Source organism: Pipra filicauda, unplaced genomic scaffold (assembly GCF_003945595.2).
Source record: "Pipra filicauda isolate LSUMZ 115617 unplaced genomic scaffold, ASM394559v2 scaffold35_size7292922_pilon, whole genome shotgun sequence".
Classification (NCBI taxonomy): domain Eukaryota; kingdom Metazoa; phylum Chordata; class Aves; order Passeriformes; family Pipridae; genus Pipra; species Pipra filicauda.
In genome coordinates, this window is record NW_024104487.1 from 567,117 (window position 1) to 586,015 (window position 18,899).

Genomic DNA, 18,899 nt, shown 5'->3' on the forward strand with positions numbered 1-18,899 from the left:
AAAAAACCTAAACCCTCAAGATTTAACACAGTTCAATAGCATGCACTTCATTGTGGTTTTTTTCTTTTCTTATATAAGGGAAAGAGCAAGATACAGATCATTAAAAAAGTAAGTAAAATCTGACATTACACTGAAGATTTAATAGTGATTTTTTTCCACTGCCAATGTAATCAGAGAAATAAAATTCCAACTACTAAACACCAAGCATGTTAAACAAGCACAGTTTATCTTCCCAAAAAGCACTGCATTAATTGCCTTGTCAAGTATTAATAGTCAAGTTTTATCCTTTAATGAGGAAAGTGTCATGAATTTAATAAGTGAAATGTCTAGAATAATAATCATAAAGAAAATGAATGAATTACAAAAAGGGTTATGTACAATTTTTTTGAAGTATGATCATTCAAGACAGAAAAGCAAAGCTAAAGAAAGAAAAACTAGTAAAGGTAGTAAAACATAGTAAACCCACTATGAAAATACAAACACAAAAGCAAAAGGCATATCACAAAGAAACTGCATAGGTTTAGTATAAAAACCCAAATCATCTGCTGCAAAGTCAGCTGTTAAAAATCAGTGGAAAGTGCGCAGAATTAACTCAGTAGAAGTAGGAGTACCTTACTCATTTCTTTACAGTGTAGGATAATAAAGTCTAACCAGAATATAAAGGGATCATTAAAAGCTCAGTTAGGTGGAGGATTTCACAAAATGCCGTAACACAGCCAGAAATATGCAAAGGCAATTAAAAAATATTAAGATTTTTGAAACTATGATAAAAAATGTTCCATGAGAACATTGGCAGACTTAGGGAAGCTTACTTTAGACACAAATAAAAATATTTTTATTTTTAGTTGTTTTGAAATATAGCTGATGTTTGGTACTGTAAATCATTAATACAAAATTTAAAAATTGAAACAGAAAGAAAAATGTTCAACTGAAAAAAAAAAGAAAGCTTTCTAGTGTTCTTATTCTATTTCCAGTAAAAAACCTTATTAATAATGTAGTATTTTTGAAAGCACTGAAAATCTGTGTCCTTCACAGCTCTGGTAATATATACTATGTATAGCAAGATTTCTAAGAAAAAATAGGTAAAACTACTAAAGATCCCATGATTCCATTGAAAAAAGACCAAAAGAGCTTTTTTTTAAACAGGTAAGAGCTACAAGCAAGAACAGTTATGAGTGTTTCAGGTAAGATCTTCAACAGACTTGATAGTATATATTATTATGGCCAAGCATGTGCAAAGGCACCACAGTACTGTTGAAATCAAATTGGTTAAGGCAGCCTAAACATGATTCTCAAAAAGAGTAGTTTGATTAGGGTTAAAGACATAATAAATATCAACAAGTCAGCAAAGAATTAAAAGATTTGGTGACTGTCATTTTGTGGAAAAAGGGAGACTCTCTTTATTTTTAAATGCATATTTTAGAGAAAGCAAAGTAGTGGAATTAATGTGCCTCAATGATTTCTGTACACATCTGTATGTTTAGGCAGATGAAGAAGTCTTGCATGTCAGTGATTTTTCCAGCTTGTTGGAACTGGATTGTTGCAAATTCTATATGACAATCAAATCATTAGTTCTTGTTGCCAACAGAAGTGACAGATTTCCATTTACAGAAGAAATCTGACATGAATTTGGTCTCATGTCAAATTTTTCTCAACATCTTGCAGAGAAGGGGAACTGGATGCAAATTCACCAAATGAAATGCTTGCAATTGGTAAACATCAATTTGAAGAAATCAAGATATTTCATACAAGACAGCCAGTTTCTACTGAGACTTTTGAAGATAAGGAGAGAGACAAAGCTCCTCAGATTCCTGTGGGCATCTGACACTTTTGGTCCCCATGTCCTGAATTATAGGGCCATACTTTCACTCTCAAGTCTAAATGATCTTGAATTCTATGGCATATAACAAGTTGTCCTTGAAAGATAAAGAGTATTACTATCTCTAAAGAGAATATTGTTGCCAAATCACTTTCTAGTATGGCTGGAGGTTTAGGGTTGACTTTCCCAGGACAGAAGGAAAATTTGAAATATTCCCCATTGGCAGGTGACTGCCACATTGCCCTGTAGCCCCAGCACTACTGTGCAAAATGAAGAGTCAATGTTCTTGTGGACTGGCTCTGTCCCTGACCCAGTGAGAACTGCCCAGGGTGGCCTATGCTTTACATCAGCAGATGACATTTGTAATTATTTGCCTTCCATCCACTTCATCATTGATATTACAGTAGTTACCCTCCTCGCTTCTCCCCTTAGTGGTGTCTGAGTCATGCTCTGAGAAACCTTCTGACAGGAATTGCATAGGACTGCCACTTTTCCCCAAGCAGTCTATCGATGTGCATTGAGTCCACCCAAATGTTTGACGGAGCTCCAGTTCTTGTGGACAAGAAAGCAGAAAACATGGTGGAGCCATGCAATGGGGAGGACGAGTCAATTCCAACAGCTACCTGGAATGCATCAACAGAGCTGATGGACAGCAGAAATGTAGCCAGGAGTTAGTCCTGAGGCAGACATGGGGTATGACTAAAGAGCAACACTTGCTGGGACCTTAGTGCCATGGTCTAGTAACCAAGGCAGTGTTGAATTAAGGGTTGGACTTGATGATCTCAGAGGTCTTTTCCAACCCAGTTGATTCTATGATTCTGTGATTCTATGACCTATGTTGAAGTGCTTGGATTTATACAGCAGGGAACTGAGGCTGAAGAGGAGAATGCCTGGGTAATTTGGGTATACTGAATAGATAGGACAAGGGCTATAAAAGTCAGGGACTGGTAGATAAGCATGGGGAGAGAAGCGCTGGGGCATATTTTGGGCTTCAGAAGACAGAGAGGCTAAGGACCAAGATTTTTAAATATAGGAGTGGTTGGCTGCCCTTGCAACCAGTGTGGAGCAGTGGAAGCAGGGTGTTGTGGGCTACAAGTCTGGAGACAGGTGGGGATGGTGGCAATACTGTTACATCTGCATCTGTTGTATCTGCATCTCTGAAACTAGCTAAAAGAAACACACAGTTTGAATTGCCCCTTGCCTCCTGGTGATCATCAGCATCTTTTATTTTATCTCCAGAAATATGTTAGCCTGAACAGTAAATGTAACTGAGGGATATGGACTCCACTTTGGGCCCAGACTCTTATTCATTAGGCTTTGCAGTGTGTATGGCTTTGCAATGTTCAATTAATTACTCCTCACAGACAGATATTTCATAATGCTTCGCACCCTTCTAGTTTTTGGCAGAAGTGTGTCTAAGGAGTGGTGCACATGTATAAATAGATTTCTTATAATATAAATTCAATAAATGTAGTCCTGTGTAATTTCTTTATGTTTTCTTTATCTGGTGATAGTAAAAACACAGAACAAAAGCTATCCTTTCTCTGGAATGTTCTCTGCCATAAGCATGACAGAACCCTTACAAAAATCATCTACATCAAGATGTGTCTTTGCCTTTAATGTTTATCAGTTGCTAATTCTGACATAATTTATTTTTTTTATTATGGATTAAAAAAAGAAATTTTCTCAGGCTCATTCTCAGTTAACAGAATAGGCTATGTTAGATAGTTAACATTCAAGGCTTCTGCTGGTACCAGTGATAGTATGCTTTTAGGACTTCCTCAATTAACTTTATTCACAGTTCAGTCTTTCCTCACTGTTGATTCTATTCTAATTCTTGAACAGAACCAGAAAATCCAGATTATTAAGGCTCAAATAAATAAAACAACATCATGCCTACCGTGGTTCTCATCTAGCTGGACCATGGATTGGCTCCGTTTTTCTTTTTTATATACTACCCATTTTGATTTTATTTCAAGAAATGGAGAAGTTGATATGTTACACTTGAATTTCTGTAGAGAAACAGCACTCTATTACTGGAAAACAGAGAATATAATAAAGAAATCTGAGCAGCAATTCAACTACTAGAATGTAAATTATTTGATCCCTGAGCAAGATATACACTTTTTCACCCTGTAAAGAACCAGCTTTCATGTTAATCTCTGTGAGAAAAGTGGAGTGATGCAATTTGGTGAACAGACAGTTTCACCTATCATTATCTGTACAACTGCATATAGTTCAAAAATGGCTCAGCAGCTGCATTCTTACAAGACCAGTTTTATGGCAGAATTTAAATAATTAATCCATTAATAACTTCTAGTAAGTTCTTATTTTTTTTAACAGACTCTCTAGTCATAATAGCTCCTAAAGTTTTACTATAAAATAAAATGGAGATAGTCATATAATCATGAACATATTCACCAGTAATACTGTAAATGAGGGATTCACAAGATACTTTCTTCTTCCTGTGGAAGAATGTGTAATGTTTGTACAAAAGGACTGCTGCAAGTACAGAAGGGTATTGTTGCACTAACTTCAAATCCTTTGGTTCTCCATAGACTTTGGTTAAAACTCCACATATTTGAGGGTTTTTTTGTCCTTGGGAGTGCAAATCAGAGGCAAATAAGACTCTCATAAAACAGGATGTTAAAAAAAATACAAGAACCAGTGCCAGAAATCATGGGAAGGCACTCAGGCAGGTAGTGTGGACACTGCCCATATGATACTCTTCAGCTATACGTTTATTCTAGCTGTTCTGGTTTTCTTCCATTAGTCTTGCCAGCTTTCATATTAGTTCTATGATACAAATATCTTTCAAATGTGAACTATGGACTGAAACCGAAAATTCATTTGGTCTTGCATTGCAGAACTTTGAAACCAGAATCTAAAATAGGATACAGTTCATTTAAGAAATATGACGAACTAAAGGTGTACCAGTTGCCATCAGAGCTTTCTGAAGAATGTTTCAGAACATTTTTCAAATTCAAGTATTCATTCAGAACATACAAGAACTATCAGAGAGATTTGTCTGATAATCAATATTAGGCAAGATGGGAAAATACTTTTCTAGCACTTTCAGTCAAGATGGATACCTCTTTAGGGAAGTGGAAAACAGGATAAAATTAGACAAGATCTTGACTCAAATGAGAAATTTTGTACCACATCAAATTCTGTAAGACTTCATAAATCTATGATTTGTAGTTCATGCTTCATAGCTGAGGCTACGAGAAAGAAAAATCAATTTCAAATTTGAGTGAAATTCAAAGAGAAATCACTCCTGAACAATAACTGCAACTCCGGTTAGAGTTAAAGGTTCTTCCAGGACCGTCTGCTAGTTGTGAAATCTGACGTGTATGGTTTGCTCTTTCCATTTCCCCTTCCATTTCTCCCTTTCCACTTCCCCTTCCATTTCACCTATTACACTTCCTTTTCTTTCCTCCTGCTTTTTCCAATGCTGAAAATGCTTCTTTCCTCATCCTCTTCTCCATTTTCTTGCCTTACCTTTCTGACATAATATTCAAACAAAGAGACATAAGATGTTCTACATTGTGAAAAATCATCTGATATTCTGAAAAAATGCAGTTCTTCCAGTTCACGCTCAGTTCTTCAGTCACTAGGGAGAGCAGGGAACTGTTGCATTGAGATAATGATCATGGAGCTCTGGTATCCTAGCTTACTATCCCTTTTTATGGTCAGTTATGTGAACACAAAGGAGACAGAGACTGAAGTGGTGCATTCCTGTGAGTTCCTGCTCCCTGCATAGAGAATTTTGATGCTCTGCCATAAGATCACAATCTCCTGTGTTCAGCTAAATGAAGAAACAAAAGGAGTGGGAAAATACGTGGTGATATTTATGTTAGAATTTCTCAAGACTAGATTAATGTGCATTTCACTATGTTCTCTCAGAGTTTAATACGACAGATGACTGATATGAAACATGAGGACTCTATGACTGTAATTGTCCTGCACTTTCTTTATTCTGTCTACACAGAGTCTGATCCATTTATGACACTCTTCAGTTTTCAGTCCCCTGCATCTCCAGCTCCAGGAGAGAGAAATGTAAATGAGAAAATATTTCTTTGTATTTATTATTCCTAGATGAAATATGGTCCATGAAATGACAAACCCGTTAATCTGATCTGACTTTGAATTTCTTTTTCTATTTTAGAAAGTGTATTTACTGAGATTCTCGAAGCTTAAGGGAAAAAGATTAAAGATAAGAGTTGGTATACAGCTTTCAATCATTAAAGCAAATGAAAGCAGAGCAGTATTTGAAAAAGAAATGGTGCCTATTAGCAATGATGGGAAAGGCTCGAGCACATGGGAAAATACACTAGGCAAAACAAAACAGTACTGGTTTAAAAACTCAGGTAATAAACCATCTTTTAACATTAGCAATATATGTGTTAGCTGTACTTTTACATAAATGTTAGAAAGGTTTAATGTTATTCTAAATCTTCATAGCAAGAAAAAACCCACTAAATCAAATCTGACATCATTAACAGTTCTGGCATTAGATTAATCTTAACTTTAATGCCTGGATAACCTTGGCCTTCTTAGATTCTCAAATGAAAATAATAAATTAAGTTTTCTGTGGAAACTCAGGAACACAGTCACTAATAGAGATAGACCATGGTTGTCCTGTGGGTTTTATTTATATATTTATTTATTATCTAGGAAAAGAACTGCAGATCTAGGAGAAAAGATTCTTTTGAATAGAAGGCCTAGAAGATTCTAAGGAACTATATAAATGAAATTTCGTGGCATGGATTTTTGTTTGATTGGTATTTTGTTTTGGTAATTTGGTATTTGATAATTATTTATTATTTTTTTTTATGTGAACTCTTCAGCTCTTTATTCTCAGTGGGTTTATGATGGAATGGCTTTCTGTAACTGAACAGGTATTTTAAAAATATTTTGCCTAAGCTATGGACACAGGTAAAGGCTTGGAAACTATCTCATTTCTGAGATTATTGTGTGTTAGAGATATAGTTCTGATGTCTGATACGGGTATAGTGGTGTTTGATTCACAACATAGACTTGCACATAGAATTAGGTACATGAGACATATCAGTAAGTGAGAACATCACAGTCTTGTTTCTAACTGCTATATTAGGTTCTCTTTTGGGAGTCTATCTCTCTGTCTTAAAAAGCAGCCTGGTAATAACACTTGCAAGTTTTAGGCACCACAATACAAAAAAAGACATTAAGCTATTAGAGAGTGTCCAAAGGAGGGCCAAAGGATGGTGAAAGGTCTGGAGAGGAAACCGTATGAGGAGTGGCTGAGGTCACTTGGTCTATTCAGCCTGGAGAAGAGGAGACTGAGGGGAGACCTCATGGCAGTCTGAAACTTCCTTGTGAGGGGAAGAGGAGAGGCAAGTAGCAGTCTCTTCACTCTTGTGACCAGTGGCAGGACTTGAGGAAATGGCATGAAACTGAGTCAGAGGAGATTTAGGCTGGATATCGGGAAAAATTTTTTCACCCAGAGGATGGTTTAGCACTGGAACAGGCTCTCCAGAGTGACAGCACCAAGCCTGCCAGAGTTCAAGAAGCATTTGGACAATGGTGTCAGGCACATGGTGTGATTCTCGGGGATGGTCTTGTGAAGAGCAAAGAGTTGGATTTGATGATCCTTGTGGGTCCTTTCCAACTCAGGATATTCTACAATTCTGTGATTCTATAATCCCACTCATGTAGCACAACAGTCCAACCTATGACAATGTTTAATGCTGACACCTAGGGATCAAATTCATTACTGATAATTAAGATTAGAAAAAGCTAAATGTTTTAGCATCTGAGTATCAGTGAAACAAATCCGGATTTCTGTTAGGAAATCCAGCTGTGCAACCATCCTCAAAAAAAATGCAGGTAGCATGCATAGTAGCTTATTGAACAGACACCAACAACTGTTAGGAAAATTCTGTGCAACAGAAACACGGGATAACATAGAAGTAATTTATGCTGATCTATTTTAATATGAACACATACAGAGTAAGTTCTTCAGCTTTGACCTGAATCTTTTTCTACCTGGAACATAGATGTTTCTAACAATTTGTAATTGTGGCAGATGAAGGTCCTCTTTCCTCTGGGTATGCACAGGTGGCTCTGAGGCTGTGTTTGTATTGCAATTTTATGAGACACATAGTGACAAATGCATTGTATATGAAATCCCAGCAGATTGAGGATTCTTTTGTTTCATTCAGCAAGGGCTATAAATAAGCCATGTGGCACAGAACAGACGGCTGAATGAAACAAATGCACACTCACAAAATAAATCAGAGAAACCTCAGCAGTTTACAAATGGACGTTTTCAACTGGATCCAAATAGAGAGGCAGAGAGCTTTTTTTATACAAATGAAAGAACAGCTTTACTACTTTCTACAAGCACTTATGGGAAGAAGTTTCTATCAAATATTCATGGTAGCCTCTTGTCTACACAAGTCTGGTTGACAGAGTAATAGTGTGGACTCACATGGCACCAAAACTCAGCCATTTTCCCTTTCCCCATCCAGTAAATCTGTGGCTGTCATTGATAGGAGTTGATGGGAAATGATAGCCTTATTGAACGGCCTCATGAACTGTAACTCATTTGTTCTGAAGACCCAGACTGACAGCCTCTGCATTTCTCCCTTCCAGCGAAATTGAGTATAAATCACTTTATCATTTTTCCCCATGACAGTTTATCAGAATTCTGGAGTTTTATATGAAGTCATAGAGGCTGGTGGTAGAAATAAGACTTCCAATCGATCTTGTTGTTGGAGAGCACTGCATCTTGAAAGGTTTAACATTCCCACAAAAAATTGCAATTTGACTTCCACTGAGCAGACACACGTGGACACACACTTGACATGTGGCAGAGAGGGAAAGCTAATCAGGCTCACTTTTACTGGGCAAATCATCTAAGCTCATGATTCACGTGAAGTTAGAATTTACAATCACTTTCAGTTCTTGGTAAGGCAATTTCTCATTTTGACTTGTAAATTTCCTAACATATCCCCCAATCAAAATAATAATAAAATCCTTTTATACAAAATACTACTTCACTGCAGAAGAAACCCTCTACTGTCCTTTGCTTCCATTCTTAATAAGGTGCAAAATAGAAAAAGAGGATGTGTATACTAAAGGTAAATGTAGACTGCTGTTCTAATCTAGAAACTATTTTATGAATTTGTTATTTAGAAAAATTAAAGACAATCACCATCTATCAGAATTATATAATGTCAAAGATATTAGTCAGTACAAGAAAGCCAGCTAAGTTAATGATTTCTCTTCTTTCAAAATCCCCTATGAGTTGATATGCACTATGTAAATATTATTCATTAATTCCAGCACTGAAGAACTTGCTGTCCTTAAGCAAATAACCATCTCTATTAAAAAGGCAAAAAATATCAAGCCAGGTCCACAAACTCTCTACATGAAGCAACAAAGAACAGAGAAACTTAGAAATATATATAAACGTGTAAAATAAAATGACTTACAGTCTGACTTAGGTCATTATAAACTCAAGGACATTTAGGGATTTGACGACCACTGTCTAGGAATACAAATCATAATTGAAGTCATATTTTTTTTTTTTTTTTTATTACACAGAACTAAAGAATGTTTCCTTGCATCCCTGGAAGTAGAGCACAGACAAAGACCTAAGCTGAAATGGTTGAATTTTGGTTTCTTTTGTGCTTTAGGATGAATGAAATCCTCCAACTGATTATTTCTAGCTTTGGAAGTTATTACATCAAATTTTATTTTCTTGATCCCTGTGGGTAGGTAGTCAAGAATGTAAACCCTTCTATATAAGTGATAGGACAGGAGGTAATAATTTCTGCAGGTGGATGATACAATGAAACTGTGTGATCTAGCATGTTCCCCGTTCACTACATTTATTTTGTCAAAGTGCAGCTCTACGGAGGTGGACCGCACAGATCTCCCTTCTTACCAGCCACACTGACTGTGGCAAAATTCACAGTAGAAAACACATATCAAAGAGTAAACTAAAGCCACCACAGCAGAGGACATGGCTCAAAACTGAAACCATTTACTCATTAATGTTTAGGCCACGGTGTAACGCGTGCCTAAATGCCTAAAATTAGCTTAAAAGTGGTTCAACAAGAGCAAAAACTTCATGCAACGTCAGCCCGTTCCCCTTAGAAGGCATGTTAATACTCTCAAAGTTGCAAGGGAAAAAGTGTTTGAATTTGATGGACTTGTCAGTGTCAGTTTAATGGTTGGACTCGATGATTTTCCGACCTGAATGACTCTGATTCTATGATACTTGTAACAGAGCAGATCATGAGCATGTGTCTTAATTATTTTAGATGGTTCAATATTGACATCAACTGCCTGTTTTCTACTCCCTTAGCACTGACTACTGCCATTCTTAACACTGACTTGTGCAGCTGTAACCTCCCCCACCTTTCTTTATTAAACTCTGCTAAATGTTATTTCATCTGCTTTTGTATGAGGTTGCATCTATCATTAGACAGCAGACACTTTCTTGCTCCATTACTTCTACTGATGATGTGGAATTTTGCATAGCTGATGGATCAGTAAGCTAGAAAAATGTGCACAAAGTATTCAGAAAAACATGTGAGATGAATTTGAATTAAATGTAAACTAAAAATAAAATATGGAGATCCCTGAGAGATCAAGATTAGGGCCATAAATAGAACATAATAAAATGTGTCAAAAGTTTCTTATTGAATCCAATGCTAAAGGCATTGAGAAGGCAATTTACACCCACGACATGAACCTAAACCAAGAGCGGTTTAAATCTGAATGCAACCAGATCCTTAATGGTGGTATTTGTAGGAGAAGAAGAAGAGTGTATATACAAAGGTATATAAAAGTGTTTAGGGTTTTTTTTGTTTTGTTTGTTTACATTGTAAAAATTAAAACACAGGGATCACTTGTGAAATGCTTTATTTTCCTATCTTGCTATTGAAATCCAGTTTGTGGAAATAAACCTGCTGGAATCTTTCCTCTTAGATAAATCAATGTATAAAGTTCCTAGCTTCATGCAGATTGCAGAGAAACAATTTCAGAAAGGCAGCTGAACAAATATGTGTAAGAAATAATATTGTAGGGTATAAAAAAGAACATACAAACTGAAATGGATTTTCTTTTCTGTTCAAAAATGCAGGCTCTCTACAGCAAATATTGTGCATATGCAAATTTAGTGCATCTATATATATCTATTTTTGAAAATATTATAATGCTCTTATGAAAAATTATTATAGTTTTGAAGTCTGTTTTTGCCTTTAACTTCTTCAAATATGCTGACACTGTACATTACCCTTAGGTTAAAAAATGTCAAGTGAGCAAATGTTCAGAGAACACATTGCCCTGCAACTGTCATAAGGTTATTGCTGTTTTCATGTGGAGAGTTTTAAAGGCTGTTGAGATGAAAAGGAATTATAGCCAAGTCACTTAAGTGTCATGAATTTTCCACTATGCTTCAGGCATGCTTTTGGGAGCTTATGTATGTCTTGCTAATAGCTTGACCTTCATGGTATATTAAGATGAAATTTTATGCAATGAATATGCTGATAAATTTGAGCTAAACAGCATACTTGGAAACAACCATGTTTAAATATGCTAATTGCAGCAGTTTTGTAAAGCAAAATGTTACTATAATTGCAGAGAGGATTGAGATGATGACTATCACACAGTGGTATGCAAGCAAGTCTGTCTTAGCATTTTATGGGAGTGTTTTCTTCCTTTGGGTAACCTATATTCCTTTCTGTATTTATTTATAGATTAGAGAACACAAGAGAAAAAAAAAATGTGTCTTTCTTCAGACATTTTACTGCTCCCACCCTAAAGTGAGTCAGAAAGACATTTCTTAGCATATTAATCAGACTGATTTTTCTTTCCTCTACATTCCAGATAGAAATACGTATATTATAAGCAAAGTTTCATTGCTGCTGACATGATGGTGCTGAAGCACAACAAAACTACTGGAAAAAGGAGGCAGGTAAATGGTATCAAGGCAGACGCATCCTTGTTGCCGTAGATGAATTGCAGGTGTTCCATGGGGGTCATGGGTTGTGACCAGTGAAAAGGTTTGTAAAATTTCCAAGGCAAAGCACTGCAATTCAACTATATGAGAAAGGCATCCTTATATGGAGGGAGACAAGAATCACAGAAAGACTTCTGTGAAAGAAATAATAAATCTTTTAAAAAAAGGAAAATCAAGAGAGATTTTGGAAAGATTAACAGACTGAAAAGCAACAACTCTCTGAAAAGAAGGGATTTAGAAATATCTGGAGTTCAAAAAAATAGAGTAGGCAGATGGTACAAATCCTTGACTTTATGTATATAATTTGGATAGTAACATGGATAATAACTGTGGGACCAGATGGGATCGACCCAAGGGTGATGAGGGAGCTGGCGGAAGAGCTTGCCAAGCCTCTCTCCATCATCTACCAACAGTCCTGGCTCACTGGGGAGGTCCCAGATGATTGGAAGTTGGCAAATGTCAAGCCGATCCACAAAAAGGCCGGAAGGAGTAGCCGGGAAACTACAGGCCTGTCAGCCTGACCTCAGTGCCTGGCAAGGTTATGGAGAAGATCATCCTCAGTGCAATCACACAGCACCTACAGGATGGACAAGGGATCAGACCCAGCCAGCACAGCTTTAGGAAGGGCAGGTCCTGTCTGACCAACCTGATCTCCTTTTATGATCAGGTGACCCTCATGGTGGATGAGGGGAAGGCTGTGGATGTGGTCTATCTGGACTTCAGCAAAGCCTTTGACACTGTCTCCCACAGCATCCTCCTGAAAAAGCTGGCAGCCCATGGCTTGGACAGGGGCACCCTGTGCTGGGTTAGGAACTGGCTGGAGGGCCGGGCCCAGAGAGTGGTGGTGAACGGTGCTGCATCCAGTTGGCAACCAGTCACTAGTGGTGTCCCCCAGGGATCAGTGTTGGGCCCAGTTCTGTTTAATATTTTTACTGATGATTTAGATGAGGGGATTGAGTCCACCATCAGCAAATTTGTAGATGACACCAAGTTGGGGGGGAATATTGATCAGCTGGAAAGCAGGAGGGCTCTGCAGAGGGACCCGGACAGGCTGGACAGGTTCAACAAGGTCAAGTGCCAGATCCTGCACTTCGGCCACAACAATCCCCTGCAGCGCTACAGGCTGGGGACAGAGTGGCTGGAGAGCAGCCAGGCAGAGAGGGACCTGAGAGGCTACATTGACAGGAAACTGAACATGAGCCAGCAGTGTACCTAGGTGGTCAAGAAGGCCAGTGGTATCCTGACCTGTATCAGGAACAGTGTGGCCAACAGGCCCAGGGAAGTGATTCTTCCCCTGTACTCAGAGCTGGTGAGGCCACACCTGGAGCACTGGGTCCAGTTCTGGGCCCCTCAGTTCAGGAAGGATATTGAGGTGCTGGAGCAGGTCCAGAGAAGAGCAACGAGGCTGGTGAAGGGACTCAAACACAAGTCCTATGAGGAGAGGCTGAGGGAGCTGGGGTTGTTCAGCCTGGAGAAGAGGAGGCTCAGGAGAGACCTCATCACTTTCTACAACTCCCTGAAAGGAGGTTGTAGCCACGTGGGGGTTGGTCTCTTCTCCCAGGCAGCTATCAGTAAGACAAGAGGGTATGGTCTTAAGCTCTGCCAGGGGAAGTTTAGGTTGGATATTAGGAAGAAATTCTTTACAGAAAGGATAATCAGGCATTGGAAGGGGCTGCCCAGGGAAGTGGTGCATTCTTCGTCCCTGGAAGTTTTCAAGATGAGACTGGATGTGGTACTTAGTGCCATGGTCCAGTAGTGGATCAAGGGTTGGACTTGATGATCTCGGAGGTCCTTTCCAACCTGGCTGATTCTACGATTCTATGATTCTATGATTTCACTTGTTTCATATTTTATTTCTTCAGTTTTGTTAATTCCTTTTTTTTGTTGCATTTTATCTTTGTTACAGAATTCGTCTTTGCAGGACACCAAATGAGAAGCATGTTTAAACAACTGTTTCCACCATTCCCTAACAAAATGTTCTCTTATGATACACCACTTGCAAAATGGTAGACATTTTTTTTGCCTCTATTTCTGTATTTAATAGTATAGTGATTAGAATTTTTAAAATTAATGTAAAATCCCCTTGGCCTGTTTTAGACTCTCCCATCACTCAGATAAATACAATCTCTTATCTGCTATAATGTGTTTTGAAACACAAGTGTCTCAGCCTTGCCTGCTGAAATTTCAGGTAGAACTAGTAGCAGTATTTCCTTGGAAGTTCCTAGTTGGAAACTATTCCAGTTGGAAACTATTCCAGTTTGTAAAATTATAAGGCATTCACGGAGTCAGAAAGTGGGAATAACTGCTATGACCCTGTGATTAGGTTTCCTATATTATCATAAGGTGTCTCTATTCTCTCTCCTCTGCCTTTTCAGTGGAACCACTCCTGTGGGCTCCAGTGTTATTTAAGTTTACTCAGAGGGGAGATTTGAGTTGAGTTTTCTTTCTGATAGTGAGACCTGTATCTCTGCCATGACTCTTTGAGGTCTGTAGCATTTGATTTCACTATATATATATATATATATATATATATATATTCTTTTTTCCAGATACTCTGAAAGGCCTGGAAACTCCCCTGCAAGAAAAGTTAGTTTTGTTTCTTCTTGATGTGTTGTTTGTTTTTTTTTTTTAATTTTGTGGGATTGTGCAGTTTGTTTTTGCTTGGTTAGTTTGGCCTTTTTTTTCCTATAATCAATGGCCAACAAAATAATGAATTACAGAGTTCTCATACATCCTCTTTTGACACATTTTTGCTGTGTATATGTATTTTTTGATATTAGAACTGTCATGTATCCATAACTGAGATATATTGTCTGTGCACTGCAAATATAGTTCAATATCTAGTTCTGGATTCAGGCTCACTTAACCTAATTATATCCATCAAATATTAAGTTTTCTTGGAAGTAGAACCAAACAAAAAATAGTTCATTTGCCTGTGAAATGCTGGTAATGATGGGATTGCCTTATCGTCTGCGTTTCTTCAGTTGTGATCTTGTCAGATCTCATAAGGTAAGCAGATTCTGGCCTGCATAATAATTTGTTGGGAACTTTCCAAAGAAAATCCCAGGTGCCAAGGAAAGTAGCACTGATGATTTAATATTTGGCAGTCTTCTCCCTGTTCAGTAGCAGACCACTGTCTCAGCATAACATTGAGGAACCATTTGGTAACTCAGTGTGCCAGCTTCCAGGGGAGACACAATCAGTGGAGACAAGACTTGCAGAAATTTCTGGGGTACTTCTAGAAATTTGAGAAGACAATACAGCATTTTTGCATATAAACCAAAGATGTTGCTTGCACAGTAAACTGCTAAACTGGCTGGGAGGATTTGGTACGTGCTATTGCAAAGTCTATTTTAGAGCACTGAATGAACAACATGAACACACAAACTTACATGAAGTGTTCGGGGACAATTCATGACAGCTATTCTAGACTATCGTTGGCATTAATTCCTGGTTACTACTTTTGGCATTCTTCCTAGAAAGATAGACAAGAGTTTTTAGATGCAGTGTAATTGGATTATTAGGCACCCCTAAAATAAGTAATTTAGATAAAAGGAACAGTTCCCATCAGATCAAGGAATAGCCAGGGAGCTGAAATGCCTGATTTATCTTCCTGTTCTGTTAATTTTGTGCCTGTGGCAAACCATTTGGAAAGAAAACTGGACTGCCTTATCAGGATGCAGTTTGCACAACTATTTCTAATCTATTCATGTGATGTTTCAGTGGGTACCTTAGCATGCATTAGTTTTTCACCTATAATGAGCTTTTTAATTAATAATTATTGTATTACTTTCAAATAAAAGTTCATCAGGGAAGGGGAAAAAAGTATCCTTATTATGGCTAAGCATTTTTTTTTTTTAATCAAAGGGCTGACTTCTGTAAGAAAATTTTATATTTATAAAGGCACCTTCAAGAGAACACTGCTAGTACTCTGTGCAGAGACTTGAGAATAATAAAATCGTAGAATCACAGAATCAGTTAGGTTGGAAAAGACCTCCAGGACCATTGAGTCCAACCTTTGACTGAACACCACCATGCCAGCTAAACTAAAGTGCTAAGTGCCATGTCCAATCATTTCTTGAACACTTCTGGGGTTGATGACTCCACCACCTCCCTTGGTCAGTCCATTCCAACGTCAAGTGTGTAACATGCAAATGCATATTATATGCATATTCAGTGCAAAATGTGTAACAAATAAGTTATGTTGCAAACAGAAATAACATGCTACTGTTTTAGACCATCATTCTGTGCACTTAATGTGACATTGGTTGTGATATAAAAGCTGTGTATGATCATCTAATCACATTTAATATTACCTTCACAAAAGGACAATAAATTAGGAATTCCCTTTCCAAATGCCTGAATACGAGTCTTTAAAATTGAATAACATGAATTCAAATATGGTAGGGTTGGCTGCGGGTTTTTTTCTGAAGATATACAGAAATCTATATGGAACCGAAAATTTTGAATATAACTGTTGATTATAGTGTATCCTGCATTTCACATTCAGTAGACCATTTATTTGCTAGCACCACAGTAAGCATAACTCTTAAGGACAGCTTGAAATGGAAGAGTATGAGTGTTTTCTGTGTATTTGTAGTAGAAGAAGATATCTGTATGAAAAGGTGACACAAAGTTAGATAAAGGCAAGTATTTAAGACATGAATTATAATTAGCCTCATGAGTCCATCACTTCTCTAGATTTCATTTTCTTAAGGGAAAATTAAAGGCATGTATTATAGAAATAATTCTTCAGGAGGGAAGCAAATTAAACATTATTTTAGCCTTTCCATACTTTTGGATTCTTATGTGGAGTATACTCTAAGCAATGCAACTAACAGCTACCCCATGAATTTCTCTAATCACCTTGACCTAAGGAAGAGGAAAATGAGAAGAAAATGTGCAGTGAAGTATCATTTTTTGGCAGTATTAATATTGTACTTCCTCAAAATACATGTAGCTCCGTATTTATATTAAGAAAGAACAAAGTGAAAGATATATCATTACTGTAGAAAGAGTTGCTGAGGTTTGTGATTGTTCCTCAAGAAGCTCATTTCAATCCTTCAATTTTCTCTTGTTTGTTAAAAATAGCAATATTCTTGTCTCTCTCAGAAAAAGAAATCTCAATTAAATGGGTTTGTCATCTTACTAATATAAACAAACAAACAAACAAACAAACAAAACCAGAGAAAAATCACTTGACTTGGTACCAAAACTATTCAGAACTGTAACATTGTCAAGTCACTAAGTTGTACATATATCATGGAATTTCATATTTGAGAAATTGCATCTCAAAAGCTGAGAAATGGGAAGTCACTCTGTAGAAGACGAGTCCTGCTCTGATATGACTGTTCTTTCCCTTTGCCCTTGATTTCCACTGAACATAAAAACTTAAAAGCAGATGAAGTCCTTACCTCTATTCTACACAAAACTCAATAAAAGCAACAAGCCTCCACCCCTGTAAATTGTCTTCAGAAACTGGATAGCAGATGAGTTCAGGAATTAAGATCACTCACTCAAAATGAGCATTCATGGTGTTTCTCCTGTTTTCCTTGTACTTCCCCCTTTTACCTCCCAAAAGTGAAAATAATTCAGTCTATGACACAAAAATATCAAAAATAGCAAAATATGATGAAGCCCATTATAACAGCTAGAAACACAATAAAATGTGGAAAGGAATAGAAGGAAAAAAATCCTTAAATTTGTATCAGGGAAAAATCTGCCTGTTCATCTACCATTTTTTCCAACTATTTGCAATCTGTCTTTTTATTTTGTTTATTTCATCAGTGTTTTTACTCTCGTCTACCCTCAAAACTGTCTGATATGTTTTCCTGTCCTTAAATATGGAGCCAAGAGACCCAATTAGCCTCCACCTTTCCTCTGAAGTGGTTAAGCAGATATTACTGAAATTAGAGTAAGAAAAAGCCATGTTATCTTAATTAAGTGTTTCAATTCCTTCACACCTGTTTTGTCTTAATGCTGTCAAGTCTCTGAAATGCCTTCTAAACACTGAATTTCTAAAAAAAAGGAAATAGTGAGGAAAAGCACTCCTAATTTTTATCAATATAAAAGCAAACATGGTACAAGTCTTTTTGCTCTTCAAAAGGTCTAACTATGAAAACTAGATTATTTTAAAATGTATGTGTACAGTACCTTATGGAAATTAGTCCACTTATATGCTAATTCTTTTTAATCTTTTGTGGGCAATTTTTATAGCATTAATTTTGTTAATGCAGCTTTTTATCAGTTTTTCCAACCACCACTAATAAAAGAGACTTTAGAAAATCTAGTCTGCTTATGAGAAACTAGTCTTACATACAGGAATGTAAAACACCCAAGAGTCTTCTTTGTCTTTTCTGCATTGACACACAATACTTAATTCATGGTGAATTTTCTGTTGCACTGGGGGAAGTTGGCTGGGAGGGGCTGTCACTTGTTGCGGCCAGGTGGGGCTTTGGTCAGTGGGTGAAAATGCATTGTGCTTCACTTGTCTTTTTTGGTGTTTATTCCTCTTTCCCTCTTTCATTATCATTATCATTAGTAGCAATAATAGTAGTAATGGTAGTAGTACATTTTTGTTTGAATTATTAAACTGTTCTTATCTCAACCAATGAGTTCTAGCTTTTTTCTGATTCTCCTTCTCATTCTGTTGCAGAGAGAAAGTGGCTGCATGGTACTTAGCTGCCTGCTGGGGTTAAACCATGACAGTACTACCTGACCTCCCATCATTTCATATATTTGACATGCCACTCTGTGGTACGGAATATCCCTTTGGCTAGTTTGGGTCAGCTGCCCTGGCTGTGCTCCCACACAGCCTCTTGTGCACCTGTTCACTGGCAGAGCAAGGAAAACTGAATAGTCCTCAGTTTAGAGTAACCACTACACAGCAACAACCAAAACAACAGTGTATTATCAACATTATTCTCATACTAAATCCAAATCACAGCATTTTACCAGCTACTGAGGAGAAAATTAACTCTATCTCAACCAAAACCAGGAAAATAACCCCCGAAGTCTGCAGCATAATCAAATGACAAAATAGTAAAAGAAAGCCTAGAAAGACTA

At 37.3% G+C, this 18,899-nt stretch overlaps 1 protein-coding gene and 1 long non-coding RNA gene across 2 annotated transcripts in view; one reads left to right on the forward strand and one right to left on the reverse strand.

Moving 5' to 3' along the window:
* LOC113983777 (sodium/potassium-transporting ATPase subunit beta-1-interacting protein 2-like) overlaps positions 1-18,899 on the reverse strand; it is a 353,974-nt gene that overhangs the window by 127,107 nt on the left and 207,968 nt on the right. The window lies entirely within an intron of this gene.
* LOC120323863 lies at positions 11,704-14,490 on the forward strand. The gene is made up of 3 exons (XR_005564763.1): positions 11,704-11,789; positions 13,741-13,840; positions 14,384-14,490. It is a non-coding gene; the product is annotated as an uncharacterized LOC120323863 (long non-coding RNA).